Genomic DNA, 15,159 nt, shown 5'->3' with positions numbered 1-15,159 from the left:
CTCATCCCCGTTCCCAGTTCTCCCCAGTGAGCACTGCACTCCAGCCTGGCTGGGAGCACTCTCCTCTCCCTCGCAGAGTACCCCCTTCCCAATGCCAGCCATATCCCATACCCCAGCCAGCGTGGTGTAGTGGTTAGAGTGCTGGACTAGGACCGGGGAGACCCGAGTTCAAATCCCCATTCAGCCATGAGACTTGCTGGGTGACTCTGGGGCAGTCACTGCTCTCTCAGCCTCACCTACTTCACAGGGTTGTTGTGAAAGAGAAACCTAAGTATGTAGTACACCGCTCTGGCCTCCTTGGAGTTCCCTCCCTGGCTTCTCCAAGATAGGACCAAGAGAGATTCCTGCCTGCATCCTTGGAGAAGCCACTGCCAGTCTGTGAAGACAATCCTGAGCTAGATAGACCAATGGTCTGACTCAGTATATGGCAGCTTCCTATGTTCCTATGAATGCGCTCCCTAGTGAAATAAGAGCCTCCCCATCTCTGACAGCTTTTAAAAAGTCTTTAAAGACGCATCTTTTCACCCAGGCTTTTAACTGATACTGTTTTGATTGTTTTTAATGTTGTTTTAGAGCATTTGATTTAAAAAAATTTAAATTGTTGTGTTTTAAATTTGTTTTTTGTTTTTAACTAATGTTTTAATGTTGTTTTCATTTGTTGTAAACCGCCCAGAGACGTAAGTTTTGGGCGGTATAAAAATATGTAAAAATAAATAAATAAATAAATAAATAAATAAATAAATATGAAATAAAATGTCAATAAATAAATTTTAAAAATCTGACATCAATGCAGGGGTTGTGGTGAGGGCACATGTGCATCCCTGTTGGAAAGGGGGAGCTTGTCCCCGGCTACCAGCACACTTCCTATGCCCTTGACAGTGGATTAACCTTCCAGCCTCCCTCAGGGATAAGACAGTTGCCCAGATCAAACAATACGACATATGAATACAAGTATTTATATACCGCTTTTCATTAAAAGTTTTCTAAGCCGTTGACATAGATATTAATTATTATATGATATTATAACGGATCCCTAAAGGGTTCACATTCGAAAAAGAAACAGAAGATTGTCACCAGCAACAGCCACTGGAGGGATGCTGTGCGGGGGATGGATACGGCCATTTGCTCTCCCCCCGGCTCTTTAAAGGGAATCGCCGTTTTTAAAAGCTGCCTCTTCGCTCCGTTAGCAGGGGACAGCAAACGTAGGAGTAGGGATGTCCACAGGACCATGGTGGGGAGGCTCGAAGGCGGCGGGAGTCTCTCTTTAAGAGCGGGGAAGGGTGCACTTACCCTTCTCGCCGCTTTCCCCCCACCGGCGGAGATGTGGGCAATGGGGCGGCAGGGAGGTACACTGCCACCACAATCGGCTTTGCAAAATATGGATGCTGGAGGGAGGAAAGCAGCAGGAGGAGGGGTAAGTGCACCCTCCCCCGCTCTTAAAGAGAGACCCCCACCCCCTTCGAACCGGCGGAACCGCCTGTCCTCCGAACCAGTTCCATGCACATCCCTACCCTAGAAATTTTAAAACAAGAAGTAAGATTGGCTCCCTGGAACTGACTGATTGCCGGGACCAGAAAGATTCTGGGCTGTAGGGCAGGCATCCGACAGTTTCTGGCTCTACTTCCCTGACAAACTTGCAGTGAGGTCTCCAGCCCTCCTGTTTCGAGCAGCAAGCTCACAGAAAGCAATGTTCTTCGCCATTCTGATCGCAACGCATTTTTCGAATTTTGCCGGATTTTTTTAATCTGGCAAAGATCCCTCTGTGTTTCACATTTACCAAACATCAGCCAGGGCCCGAACAAATCTATCTGCATAACTCAGGGGTTCTTAAACTTGGGTCCCCAGATGTTGTTAGACTACAACTCCCATCTTCCCCTGTCACAATGGCCTAGGCACTCACCTAGAACATAAGAACAGCCCTGCTGGATCAGGCCCAAGGCCCATCTAGTCCAGCATCCTGTTCCACACAGTGGCCCACCAGATGCCGCTGGAAGCCACAGGCAAGAGTTGAGAGCATGCCCTCTCTCCTGCTGTTACTCCCCTGCAACTGGAACATAAGCTGGTGAGTGTGCCTTTTTGGAGCTGGAAACAAGTCCCCTTTCCAGCTCCCAGGATGGGGAATTTGGATAAAATAGACACCATTTATCAAAGGCTATTCTAAATAAAACTGGGAAAGAAAATGAAGACATTGAAATGTTGAAAAATTGACTTAATGTCTTGCTTCTGGACTATATGAAACTGTGATGGATTTTGCAATGGTTATATTGATGTTTCAGGGTAAAGCCGCATGCCTTGTTCAAAATCAAAATCAGTTTTTCTTTGCAAAAATGTTTCCTGTCATCCCTGTAGGATTCTGGTCCCCACAATTTGTTTTCCACTGCACACCAAATCTATCTGTAAGGCCCATTCAACCTCCAGGGCCAGAGCCACAGTGGGCCCTCTAGGGGCCCCAGTGATATTCCAGGGCGGGGCCCCTCTTTGAATTTTCATCTTTCACTTTAAAAAGGGAATATCCTTTTTCCTTGTCAAAATATAGACATGTCTATATGGAGAGGAGAGCTAGTCTTGTGGTAGAAAGCATGAATTGTCCCCTTTGCTAAGCAGGTCCACCTTGGTTTGCATTTTGATGGGAGACTACATGTCAGCTCTGTAGGATATGGAGCTCAGTGGAAGAGCATCTTCATGCTTGCATGTAGAATGTACCACGTTCACTGCTGGCATTTCTAGGTAGGGTTGCTCTCCTCCTTTTTAAAGATCCCACTCGGCGCTCACCGCTCCTCCCCCCTCGGCAGCACCGAACCAGTTCGAACCCTGTCCGAACCAGTTTGGTTCCTTGGTTCATGCACATCCCTACTGTTAGCCACGAGGCTTTTATGGAACCTCCATATTCAGAAGCAGTATACCTATAAATACCAGTTGCTGAGTGGGCAGAGGGGGGCATACTTGGCTTCAAAGTCTGCATGTGGCTTCCTGGTGGCATCTGGTTAGCCAGTGTGGCAAGCAGAATGCTGGACTAGGTGGACCTTTGGCCAGGCTCCTGTGTTCTCACTGAGTAAACAACTTCCCTTCTAGTATTCTGGCCAATGAACATGCAGGATGCTGGGACAGGCATTAAACCTTTACTTTTTAATGTTTATAAACTTTCTAATGTGGCAGCCCTAAATAGCTTAGGTCCCGGGTACTTAAGCAACCATTATCTTCGCAGATTACTGGCGGATTACTGAATAGGCAAGATAGGCATTCTCCCATGGCAGCAAATTTGGAGAGGTGACAAATTTTGGGGGCATCGAGGGCAAGTTAATTTTTTTAACCTTTTAAAACCGCCGCTGCATGGCAGGGAATGGTGGCCTTTGTTGCCACCCCAAGACTTCTGAAAGCACTCCCTGCTGAAATAAGAGACTCCCCATCTGTGACAGCTTTTTCAATGTCTTTAAAGGCTTTTTTCTCCCCACCCAAGCTTTTTAACTTGACTATAGTTTTAAATAGTTTTTAAATTTTCATTTTGTCTTAATTTGTTTTATGTTTTTGTAAACCACCCAGAGATGGACCTTTGGGGCAGTCTACAAATCAGATAGATAGATAGAATTAATGAAATATATTAGTCTCTCTATATTTTTGTTCTGGTTCTTCTTCATCAATTCCCACTCTCTCGGTGGTGTAGCCTTAATCCTCTCTTCACAAAATATCGGCCTATGGGCCTGAGGCTGACCTTTATAGATAAAGCCAATATTGGGTTACTCTGTGAGTTCTTAGCATTGCTGAACTCTGCTTCTTATCTTCCTTCTGGATCCCATCAATGTTAAAAACCATGGATTACTGAAGGCTTCAAATCCTGCCTCCCCACATATGCCTTCCTTTCTTATGAGGACAGGGCTAGTAGTCCGCAGTTTGTTTACTGCCCTAAGCAAATTAAAAATCCCCCAAGGACCCTTAGGTGTAAAAACATAAGAACATAAGAACAGCCCTGCTGGATCAGGCCCAAGGAAGTCCTTCTAGTCCAGCATCCTGTTTCGCACAGTGGCCCACCAGATGCCGCTGGAAGCCACAGACAGGAGTTGAGGCCATGCCCTCTCTCCTGCTATTACTCCCCTGCAACTGGTACTCAGAGGCATCCTGCCTTTGAGGCTGGAGGTGGCCTATAGCCTTCCGACTAGTAGCCATTGATAGACCTCTCCTCCATGAAGTTATCCAAACCCCGCTTAAAGCCATCCAGGTTGTTGGCTGTCACCACATCCTGTAGGAGAGAATTCCACAAGAGGATTATGCATTGTGTGGAAAAGTACTTCCGTTTGTTGGTCCTAGATTTCTGGCAATCAATTGCCCTCTCTCCTGCTATTACTCCCCTGCAACTGGTACTCAGAGGCATCCTGCCTTTGAGGCTGGAGGTGGCCTATAGCCTTCCGACTAGTAGCCATTGATAGACCTCTCCTCCATGAAGTTATCCAAACCCCACTTAAAGCCATCCAGGTTGTTGGCTGTCACCACATCTCATGGCAGAGAGTTCCACAAGTTGATTATGCATTGTGTGAAAAAATACTTCCATTTGTTGGTCCTAGATTTCTGGCAATCAATTTCATGGGATGACCGCTGGTCCTAGTATTATGTGAGAGGAGATATGCGAGAGGTTCTATTGTTATGTAGAGGAGATTCTGCCAGATCTTTCAGAATCAGTGTCTGCAAAATCAGGCAAGGTCCCTTTAATCCACAGAAGTTTCACCAGAGAGAAGGCGGAGCCAACCCTCCTAACTTGCCAGCAACCTACATAAGCCTGCAGTGGACTCCAGAGTCCAGACCTTTGCTGGAGCAATCTGTTATCTGTTCTGGTGTTACTCTCCAGCTCAACTTTTCCAACTTGGATCTGTTCAAGGTACTGCTGTATTCAATCTAGTATCTTTTATGTGTTGTTGTTTAGAAGTTCATCCCAGTGGAGATCCTTACACAGACTGGCAGTGGCTTCTCCAAGGTTGCAGGCAGGAATCTCTCTCAGGCCTGTCTTGCAGATGCCAGGGAGGGAACTTGGATCTTCTGCTCTTCCCAGAGCAGCTCCATCCCCTGAGGGGAATTTATTACAGTGCTCACACATCAAGTCTCCCATTCAAATACAACCAGGGTGGACCTTGCTTAGCTAAGGGGACAAGTCATGCTGGCTACCACAAGACCAGTTATCCACACTAGAGGGACATCAACAATGAGGTAGCAAACCTGGGCAGACCCTGCTTAGCAAATTCATGCTCTGGCTACCACAAGACCAGCTCTCCTCCCTAATGTTGTAGGCAAGAGTCTTTCTCAGCCCTATCTGGAGATGCCGCCAGGGAGGAAACTTAGGAACATAGGAAGCTGCCATATACTGAGTCAGAACATAGGTCCATCTATCCATTGTCTACCCAGACTGGCAGCAGCTTCTCCAAGGTTACAGGCAGCAGACGTCTCTCTGAGCCCTATCTTGGAGATGCTGCCAGGGAGGGAACCTGGAACCTAGATGCTTTTCCCAGAGTGGCTCCATCCCCTAAAGGGAATATTTGACAGTGCTCACACATTAAGTCTCCCATTCATATGCAACCAGGGCAGACCCTGCTTAGCTAAGGGGATAAGTCGTGCTTGCTACCACAAGACCAGCTCTCCTTTTGCATGCAAAACATGTGCTTTACCCCTAAACTACAGCCTCACACAAACCATTAGAGTTGGTATATCTGGGGATTGTGATGGTAACAAACAATCTGCAGCACTGCAGAAGCCTGAACTCCGTATTCTTCTGAAAAGAGCTTGAGAGGAAGCTCCTCTTTCACAAAGACGGGGTAGCTTTTGCCAAGTGTTGCAACTAGTTGCCTAAACTAATGAGATCCTGTCTAGGAAGAGTAAGTTATGGTTTCAATTAACTGATAAAGACCAAGGTCACCCTGACAAAAGGGAGCCAGTTCCAGCGACTTCCAGAGACTTCCGATTTGCAGACCTAGCCAAAAAAGGTGATGCCTTTTTGACAAATATGGATAGTTAATTGCTCTTGCTGGAGGGAGGAGTAATGGCTCCAAAGATAGTGGAAGATATATAAATAAAGGGTATCTCTGACCAGCGGAGTCTTTTATTCATACTGTCCTTGAAAAAACTTATATATACTGTCCTATATAGACTCTCGGGGCAGTTTACAATTTAACCGAACACAGCAACTAAACCCTAAAAATAGTGTAAAAGCAAATGGAAAAATCACCATGAATGAAACTTTAAAACATAAACTTAAAAGCCTAGCAAAATGGGATGTGTTTTCAAAAGCCATTTAAAAACAACCAGAGATAGGGAGAGTCTAATTTCATTTGGGCAGAGCCCGTCAATGATATCACCCAAACCCAACCCACTGAATCTAAAGTTTATGTTCTAACATTCGCTCCCTGACAGCAGAGAGAATTCCTGGAGGATTCTCTGTCCTGATGATGGTATCTTTGTCAACACTTAACAAATGAGCTTAATTCATCCAGCAATATGAACTATGTGGGTAGAGTGAATTACCACTCTTCTTCAACCACATGGGTAACAATTGTTGGATATTTAAAAGTAATATGTGTATATGCCCTGGCCCTTTACTTGGAAAACAGGCTCCGCGAAATACTTAGGTATTCTAATTACTAAACAACCTAATCTAATTGTCAAAACTTAGATAAAATACTTTCACAGATTAAGATAGGCTTCCTCCGCTGGGCCTCTTTCCGCTGAGTTTGTGGGGTAAGATAGCTGTTGTAAAAATGAATGTTATTCCCAGATGTATTTATACTTTAAGAGGGCTTCCGTTGCTTATTCCTCAAAGATACTTTAGAGAAATTGACAGAGCTGTGAGGAGGTTCCTCTGGGGTAATGGCAGGCCTCGGGTTGCTTTTAATAAACTCCAGTTGGCCGCAGACAAAGGGGGCTTCAACCTAGTGAACCTTAGATTGTACCATAACACGTTTTTAATTGCACAAGCTATCCATTGGCATGCCAACACAGATGGGGAAAGGCCAGAATGGGCTCAGGTGGAGCTAGCAGAACTGAAACCCTTGGAGGGATGGGAAGCACTTGGCTCCAGATATCTTAAACATCCCCACTACCAATCCCCTACTATACTAGCAGCCCGACACGCCTGCTGGAAGGAACTGGCAAGGCAACGAAACTTCGATCCCTATGCCCACATGGGTATGACACTGTGGGGTAACCCACATATATTGATAGGCAAACAACCAATTTTGTGGAAACATTGGATTGATAAAGGGATTTACCGGTTATCACAGCTGAAAAATGCAAACGATAGCTACAGACCCTTTGCACTCCTGCAAGAGGAGTTCCATCTACCACCGGCATGTGCCTGGCAATATATGCAACGGAGACATACCATATCGGCTCAATTCGGTCCAGACGCCTTGGCGACCCCAGCAAACTCCAGCTATCTTTGGGCTTGCCATTAAGATGGCCTCTCTCCCAAAACTAAATAAGTACCTAGATGCCAGTGTGCAGAGAGACATAGACCCTGGGTTACATTTACTTAGGGACAAATGGAACTTGGAACTTTCTGATAAACTGTCACCTGAGCAATGGCAAAATATTTTAAGTAGTGTTCAATGCAGTACATTGGATCTTAAATTGCGCCTCATCCAGCAGAAGATTATTTTCAGGGCCTACTGGACTCCTCTATACCTTATGCGATTAAAAATGTCCTCCAATAGTAACTGCTGGAGATGCAATAATCCACAGGCCAGTTTAACACATATGTTCTGGGATTGTTCCATGGTGCAAGGCTTCTGGAGAGAGGTCACTATGCGGATTAACTGAGTGCTGGCTTCATCTCTTGCACTGAAGGATCGAAATGCAGTGTTGGGGTTTATTCCAACCAGCTGGGGACTAAAATACAGCTCTAAACAATGGCTTTGGCGGAGCCTACTGGTTGCCAAGAGGTTGATGTTGAGGCTGTGGAAATCTCCCAATCCCCCTCGGTGCGAGGACTGGGTACAGGGCCTGCTTGAGTTTGCGGCACGTGAAAAATGGGCCCTCTTAAAAGTAAATAAATTGGATAAAGGGTCTGAAATATGGGATAACTTTCTTAATCTTTTCTTAGAATAAGAATCCTTCTGACCTATCCACATCTACTAGTGCAATGGTGATTCTCCCTTCTTCTCTTCCTTTTTTCCTCTTCTGTTTTTCTTTCTCTCTTTCATTCCCCTTCCTCTTCTTTCTTGGGGGGTGGTATGGGGGTGGGGGGGGCAATTTGGGTATGTTGTTGCAAAATATAAATTGTTATAAAATGTTTAAAAACATTAAATTTAAAAAAAAGGAAATATGTGTTCTTGGAGGCAACCCTTTAGAAAGCGAGGCAGTTCATATGATGGGGTGCAGATAATGGAGCAGCATGGAGAAGGATGGCAAGTTAGGAACATAGGAAGCTGCCTTCTACTGAGTCTGACCCTTGGTCCATCTAGTTCAGTATTGTCTACACAGACTGGCAGTGACTTCTCCAAGGTTGCAGGAAGGAGTCTTTCCCAGCCCTAACTTGGAGATGCCAGGGAGAGAACTTGGGACCTTCTGCATGCAAGCAGGGAGATACTCTTCCCAGCTCTTCCAAGTTCCCAGAGTAGCCCCATCCCCTAAGGGGAATATCTTCCAGTGCTCACACATGAAGTAGAAGTAGGGGTAAGCAGCGAGGTGGCCAGATTCGCAGATGATACCAAATTCTTTCAGGTAGTGAAATCCAAAACAGATTGTGAGGAGCTCCAAAAGGTTCTCTTCAAATTGGGTGAGTGGGCGACAAAATGGCAAATGTGCTTCAATGTTGGCAAGTGTAAAGTGATGCACATTGGGACAAAAAATCCCAACTTGAAGTATACGCTGATGGGATCTGAGCTGTCGGTGACTGACCAGGAAAGGGATCTTGGGGTCGTGGTGGACAGCTCGTTGAAAGTGTCAACTCAATGTGCGGCAGCTGTGAAAAAGACCAATTCCATGTTAGGGATCATTAGGAAGGGGATTGAAAATAAAACGGCTAATATTATAATGCCTTTATACAAAACTATGGTGCAGCCATGCTTGGAGTACTGCGTACAATTCTGGTCACCACATCTAAAAAAGGACATTGTAGAACTAGAAAAGGTGCAGAAGAGGGCAACCAAGATGATCAGGGGCCTAGAGCACCTTCCTTATGAGGCAAGGCTACAACACCTGGGGCTTTTTAGTTTAGAAAAAAGACGGCAGCAGGGAGACATGAGGTCTATAAAATCATGCATGGTGTGGAGAAAGTGGATAGAGAGAAATTCTTCTCCCTCTCCCATAACACTAGAACCAGGGTTTATCCCATGAAATTGGTTGCCAGGAAATCTAGGACCAACAAACGGAAGTACTTTTTCATACAACGTATAATCCACTTGTGGAATTATCTGCCACGAGATGTGGTGACAGCCAACAACCTGGAAGGCTTTAAGAGGGGCTTGGATAACTTCATGGAGGAGAAGTCTATCAATGGCTACTATTCAGAGGGCTATATAGGCCACCTCCAGCCTCAAAGGCAGGATGCCTCTGAGTACCAGTTGCAGGGGAGTAACAGCAGGAGAGAGGGTATGCCCTCAACTCCTGCTGTGGGCTTCCGGTGGCATCTGGTGGGCCACTGTGTGAAACAGGATGCTGGACTAGATGGTCATTCTTGGGCCTGATCCAGCAGGGCTGTTCTTATGTAGTCTCCCATTCAAATACAACCAGGGCAGACCCTGCTTAGCAAAGAGGACAATTTATGCTTGCTGCCCCAAGGCCATCACCTTAAGTGGGGAAATGCTTGACTAACAAGCAGAAGGTTGTCGGTTTGAATCCCCGCTGGTACTATATCGGGCAGCAGTGATATAGGAAGATGCTGAAAGGCATCATTTCATACTGCATGGGAGGCGGTAATGGTAAACCCCTCCTGTATGCTACCAAAGAAAGCCACAGGGCTCTGTGTTCGCCAGGAGTTGACACCGACTTGACGGCACACTTTACCTCATCTTAGCACAAGGCCAGCTCTCCTGTGTTGCTTAGTGGTGAGAATCGAGTTTGGTGGAGAGCATTCCAGGTCCATTTTTAATTCCAAACAACACGAATCTTTTATCTTCCCATTTTAATTGGATGAGTAAAAGTTGTATTAATTACAATGACTGTTAAGATAATGTTCAACTGGAGACCAATTTGTACTGAGAAATGAAGGTCAGGCCCATTAAGGTCCTGCAGCAAGCATCTAAACAGAGGAATTACTCCGTCCCAGCAATCCTCCTCTGCTGCAGACTCTCATTCCTAGAATCGGAGCCGAATCTGAACATGGGTGGACATTCCTATAAAGCAATGGAATGCCAAATCGGGTCTGCAATAGCCAATATTCAATTAGTGATAATCATGTCTCAGACTCACTGGCTGTGATACTGCCGCTGAGCAAAGCTTGCTTGTTTTATTTTAAACTCTGTTTCTGATCTTTGATTGAAATAAACATTGATTTTGACATTAGCATAGCAATACCTTAATTCATCCAGCCATCCACCCCTGCTAACTTGGCAAAGAGGCACCTTTTAAACATGGTGATTCTCTTTATTTTGCAGGGGGAGAGTAACTGGCCCTCTCCACCCCCAGCACAGCATCCCTCCAGTGACTGTTGCTGGTGTCTGTCTTATGTTTCTTTCTAGATTGTGAGCCCTTTGGGGACAGGGAGCCATCTTATTTATTTGTTATATCTCTGTGTAAACTGCTCTGAGCCATTTTTGGAAGGGTGGTATAGAAATCGAATAAAATAAAATAAAATAAAATACCGAAACATTTATTTAGGTGAGCTTTTTAAGTTGGTAGGTGTTCTCTGCATTTTGATCAGTACTTTAGATTTGATTTGTTACAGAGTTGACAGTTCCCAGGTGCCAGCTTGTCATGGTGCTTGGAATGGTATAATCAGTATTTTTTAAGTGGGGGTTGTCTTAAATTCAGTCCTCTTCAAGTCGGGTAAATACAGTCACTTCAATGCATGATCCCAGGGTTCTAATATTATTACAAAGGGAGAGAAAACATTTCTCTCTACTATAAAATATAAATAAATAAATAGGAATAGGAATATTTATTGATCCACACCATGCATGTTTTTATACACCTCTAGCATACAAAAGCAGCTGCGGAGCAGATGCTGGAAAATGTTACCATTTCACCGAAGCATGAAAGATCCTCAACTGCGTCTTCTTAGGCATGGAAATTGAAAAGCAGCAGTCAGGCCAAAACCGTTCCTAAATGTGGCTATTTTTAGACATCTTTCCCCAAGCAAATGAGGGGCAAGGCTAATTGTAAATAGCAATGTTCTTGGGGATGGGGAAATTGTTAAGCAATTGTTAAAAACCATGGTTCATTGGGGACTAGTTTGGATTAATGAGTTGGCGAGAAGACCGGGATGAGAAGATCTAGAATGAAAAGCCATTTAAGAATACTGCATTTACCTGAATCCAAGATGAGGTTCCCCCCCCCAGTTATTTCCTGTAAAATATAGGGGAGTCATCTTGAATTCAGAGTCCTTTTAATATAGTAACCTCTATTTAACCTATCTTTTAAGGCAGGGGTTCCCAACCTGTAGTACTCCAGATGTTGCTGGACTACAACTCCCAACATCCCCAGCAACAATAAATTGTAAGGTAGAGCTGATGGGTTGTAATTCAACAACATCTGGAGTAGCACAAGTTGGGAACCCCTATTTTAAGATCTTGTCTTAAATTCAGAGTCTGCTGTCTGGGTAAATACGGTATCATCAACAACAAAAAACTAGAGTCTGGATATTAGGAGATCCTAGATGGGGACCGGCAAAAGCTAATTGCAAACCATATGAGAAGGCCATGCCGGATGATTTATTTATTTATGATAGACATGATAGGGGTCTATAAAATCATGCCTGGTGTTGAGAAAGTGGATAGAGAGAAATTCTTCTCCCTCTCACATAACACTAGAAGCAGGGGTCATTCCATGAAATTGATTGCCAGGAAATCTAGGACCAACAAATGGAAATACTTTTTCACACAGCGCATAATCCACTTGTGGAATTCTCTGCCACGAGATGTGGTGTCAGCCAACAACCTGGATGGCTTTAAGAGGGGTTTGGATGACTTCATGGAGGAGAGATCTATCAACGGCTACTAGTCAGAGAGGGCCACCACCAGCCTCAAAGGTAGGATGCCTCTGAGTACCAGTTGCAGGGGAGTAACAATATAAGAGAGGGCATGCCCTCAACTCCTGCCTGTGGCTTCCAGTGGCATCTGGTGGGCCACTGTGTGAAACAGGATGCTGGACTAGATGGGGTTCCTTGGGCCTGATCCAGCAGGGCTGTTCTTATGATGCAGACCGGAGATGGTCCTGTCCATTCTAGCATGGCCAACCTTTCACACCATTTCCTGCACATGTATGAGCTCCATTTCCTGCAGCCATTAGCAGTTGCGCAGGCTGATCTCCTTGCTATGAGAAGCTTCATCTGCTCATTTCTGCAGATGTAGCTGCACACAGTTGCTGTGTAAAGCAGATTTCTATGTGCCAGTGGGGAATGTAGAAAGCTGCCTTATACCAAGTCAGGCCAGCAGGCCATCTAGTCCAGTATTTATTTGCTTGCTTACCAGCAATATTTTTGTACTGCCTGATATGTACATCTCCAGGCAGTATTGTCTACACATATGTACCCTCTGCTGAAATAAGAGCCTCCCCATCGCTGACAACTCAATTAATGGTTTTAATTGTTTGATTTAGTTTTGATTTTAATTGTTAATTGATTTTAACGGTTTTTGTTTTGATGTAAACCTCCCTAAGCCATTTTTGGAAGGGCGGTATATAAATCAAATAAATCAAATAAAAATAAACAAACTCTTAAACAGTCTTACAGACGCATTGATTCACCCAAGCTTTTTAACTAGGCCTATGGTTTCAAATTGTTTTAACATTTTAATTTGGCTGTAAACCTGCCAGATTTGGAAGTTTGGGCAGATTTGGAAGCTTGGGGCAGTGTACAAATAAGGGTGTGCACACGTGTACACACACAGAGACACACAGAGGAAGTGGCTCGCCAAGGTTTCAGGCAGGAGCCTTTCCAGACCTACCTGGCGATGCTGCCAGGGGTTGAACCTGGGATATTCTGTATGCAAAGCAGAGAGAGCTTGGAGCAGAAATTGATCTACCCAAGCTGCAGTGGAAAGGAGAGCCCTGCTAATTAATATTGTCTGGAGACTTGGAGTTAAAAGTTTTAAATAGTTTATTTAGGGAATCTGTTGAGGAGATAGAAACAGCCTACATCAGGGTTGCTTAACCTTGGGCCCGCAGAAGTTGTTGGACTACAGCTCCCATCATCCCCAGACATGGCCTTTGTGGCTGAGGATGATGGGAGTTGTAGTCTGACTACATCGGGGGCCCAAGGTTAAGAAGCCCTGGCCTACTTGCTTTGCTACTAGCTACATACAGGAAGAGCCACCTAATGGTGCAGTGGGGAAGTAACTTGTCTAGGGAGCAAGAGATTCCTGGCTTGAATCCCTGCTGGTGTGCTTCCCGGACTATGGGAAACACTTATATCGGGCAGCAGCATAGGAACATAGGAAGCTGTCATATACTGAGTCAGAGCATAGGTCCATCTAGCTCAGGATTGTCTACACAGACCGGCAGCGGCTTCTCCAAGGTTTCAGGAAGGAATTTCTCTCAGCCCTATCTGGGAGATGCTGCCAGGGAGGGAACTTGGAGCCTAGATGCTCTTCCCAGAGCGGCTCCATCCCCTGAGGGGAATATCTTGCAGTGCTCACACTTCTAGTCTCCCATTCATATGCAACCAGGGTGGACCCTGCTGAGCTAAGGGGACAAGTCATGCTTGCTACTACATGCTGAAAGGCATCATCTCATACTGTGTGGGAGGAGGCAATGGTCAACCCCTCCTGTATTCTACCAAAGACAACCACAGGGCTCTGTGGGCGCCAGGACTCGATGGCACACTGGCACACGTTACCTTTACATACAGGAAGAGGGGAGGGAGAAGGCAGTCTCTCTCTCTCTCTTCCTCCCTTTCTCAGGGACTTTTACACACAACAGGTTTTACTGCAAGTTTACAGGGAGGCTTTACTGCAAACTCAACTGGTGCAAATAGTGGATTTTTTTTACCCCGGATATAAATCAGGCCGATATGTGAACGCACCCGCTCCATTCCAGAGGAAATGAGAATTAAAGGGCTTCAAAAGCCCCATGTGAAAAGCTTCCAGGTTATTCACACCCGACTTGTAGTTTGCATCTCCTCTGGGTGTGCATTCAGACGTTGGGCAGATTTACCCCAAAGTTTCTGTGAGCTATCAGGGAGCACTTGACACACAATTCAGGTTTTTCATCCCACCATAGAGTATAGCCCAATTTATATCCAGGGTTAAAAAATCCACTTTTTGTGTCATGGGGGGGAGACAACTTTGAACTTGCTGTAAATTCGTGGTAAAAGCCTTTTGTCTGAAGATGCCTCAAGTGAGAGAATGAAACCTGAGATTATTATTATTATTATTATTATTATTATTATTACATTTATATCCCACTTTTCCTCCAAGGAGCCCAGAGCGGTGTACTACATACCTGAGTTTCTCTTTCACAACAACCCTGTGAAGTAGGTTAGGCTGAGAGAGAAGTGACTGGCCCAGAGTCACCCAGCTAGTCTCATGGCTGAATGGGGATTTGAACTCGGGTCTCCCCGGTCCTAGTCCAGCACTCTAACCACTACACCACGCTGGCTCTCTAAGTCTAAGAAAAGGAGAGAAAGTGTAGTCAGAGAGGGAATGCCCTTACCGGCACAGTTCCCTCTAAGACGTGGGCACATGCGCATGCTCACAGGTTTTCGGATGTCAGCTCAGTTCATTTTAGATCCCGCTCAGGTTGAATCAGGATCCGGCTCAGGTTGAATCAGGAAGGCCCCATCTGAATGCAGGTGCGCACACACTGCCTTGAGACTGTCGCCCAGAACAAAACTCATTCTGCACAGAGATGAAAAAGAGTAGAGGGCCCACTGCTTACTGGTTGTCTTTGCCCCTGCTAACTGAGCAAAGAGGCACCTTTTTAAAGTGGCGAATCTCCTTATTTAGAAGGGGAAGAGCAATTGGCCCTATCCAACCCCAGCACAGGCCCTTTCCATCTTCCAGTGACTGTTGCTGGTGTCTGGTGTTT

This window comes from Hemicordylus capensis, chromosome 10 (genome assembly GCF_027244095.1).
Source record: "Hemicordylus capensis ecotype Gifberg chromosome 10, rHemCap1.1.pri, whole genome shotgun sequence".
Classification (NCBI taxonomy): Eukaryota; Metazoa; Chordata; class Lepidosauria; order Squamata; family Cordylidae; genus Hemicordylus; species Hemicordylus capensis.
Note: the sequence above shows the minus strand (reverse complement) of the source record.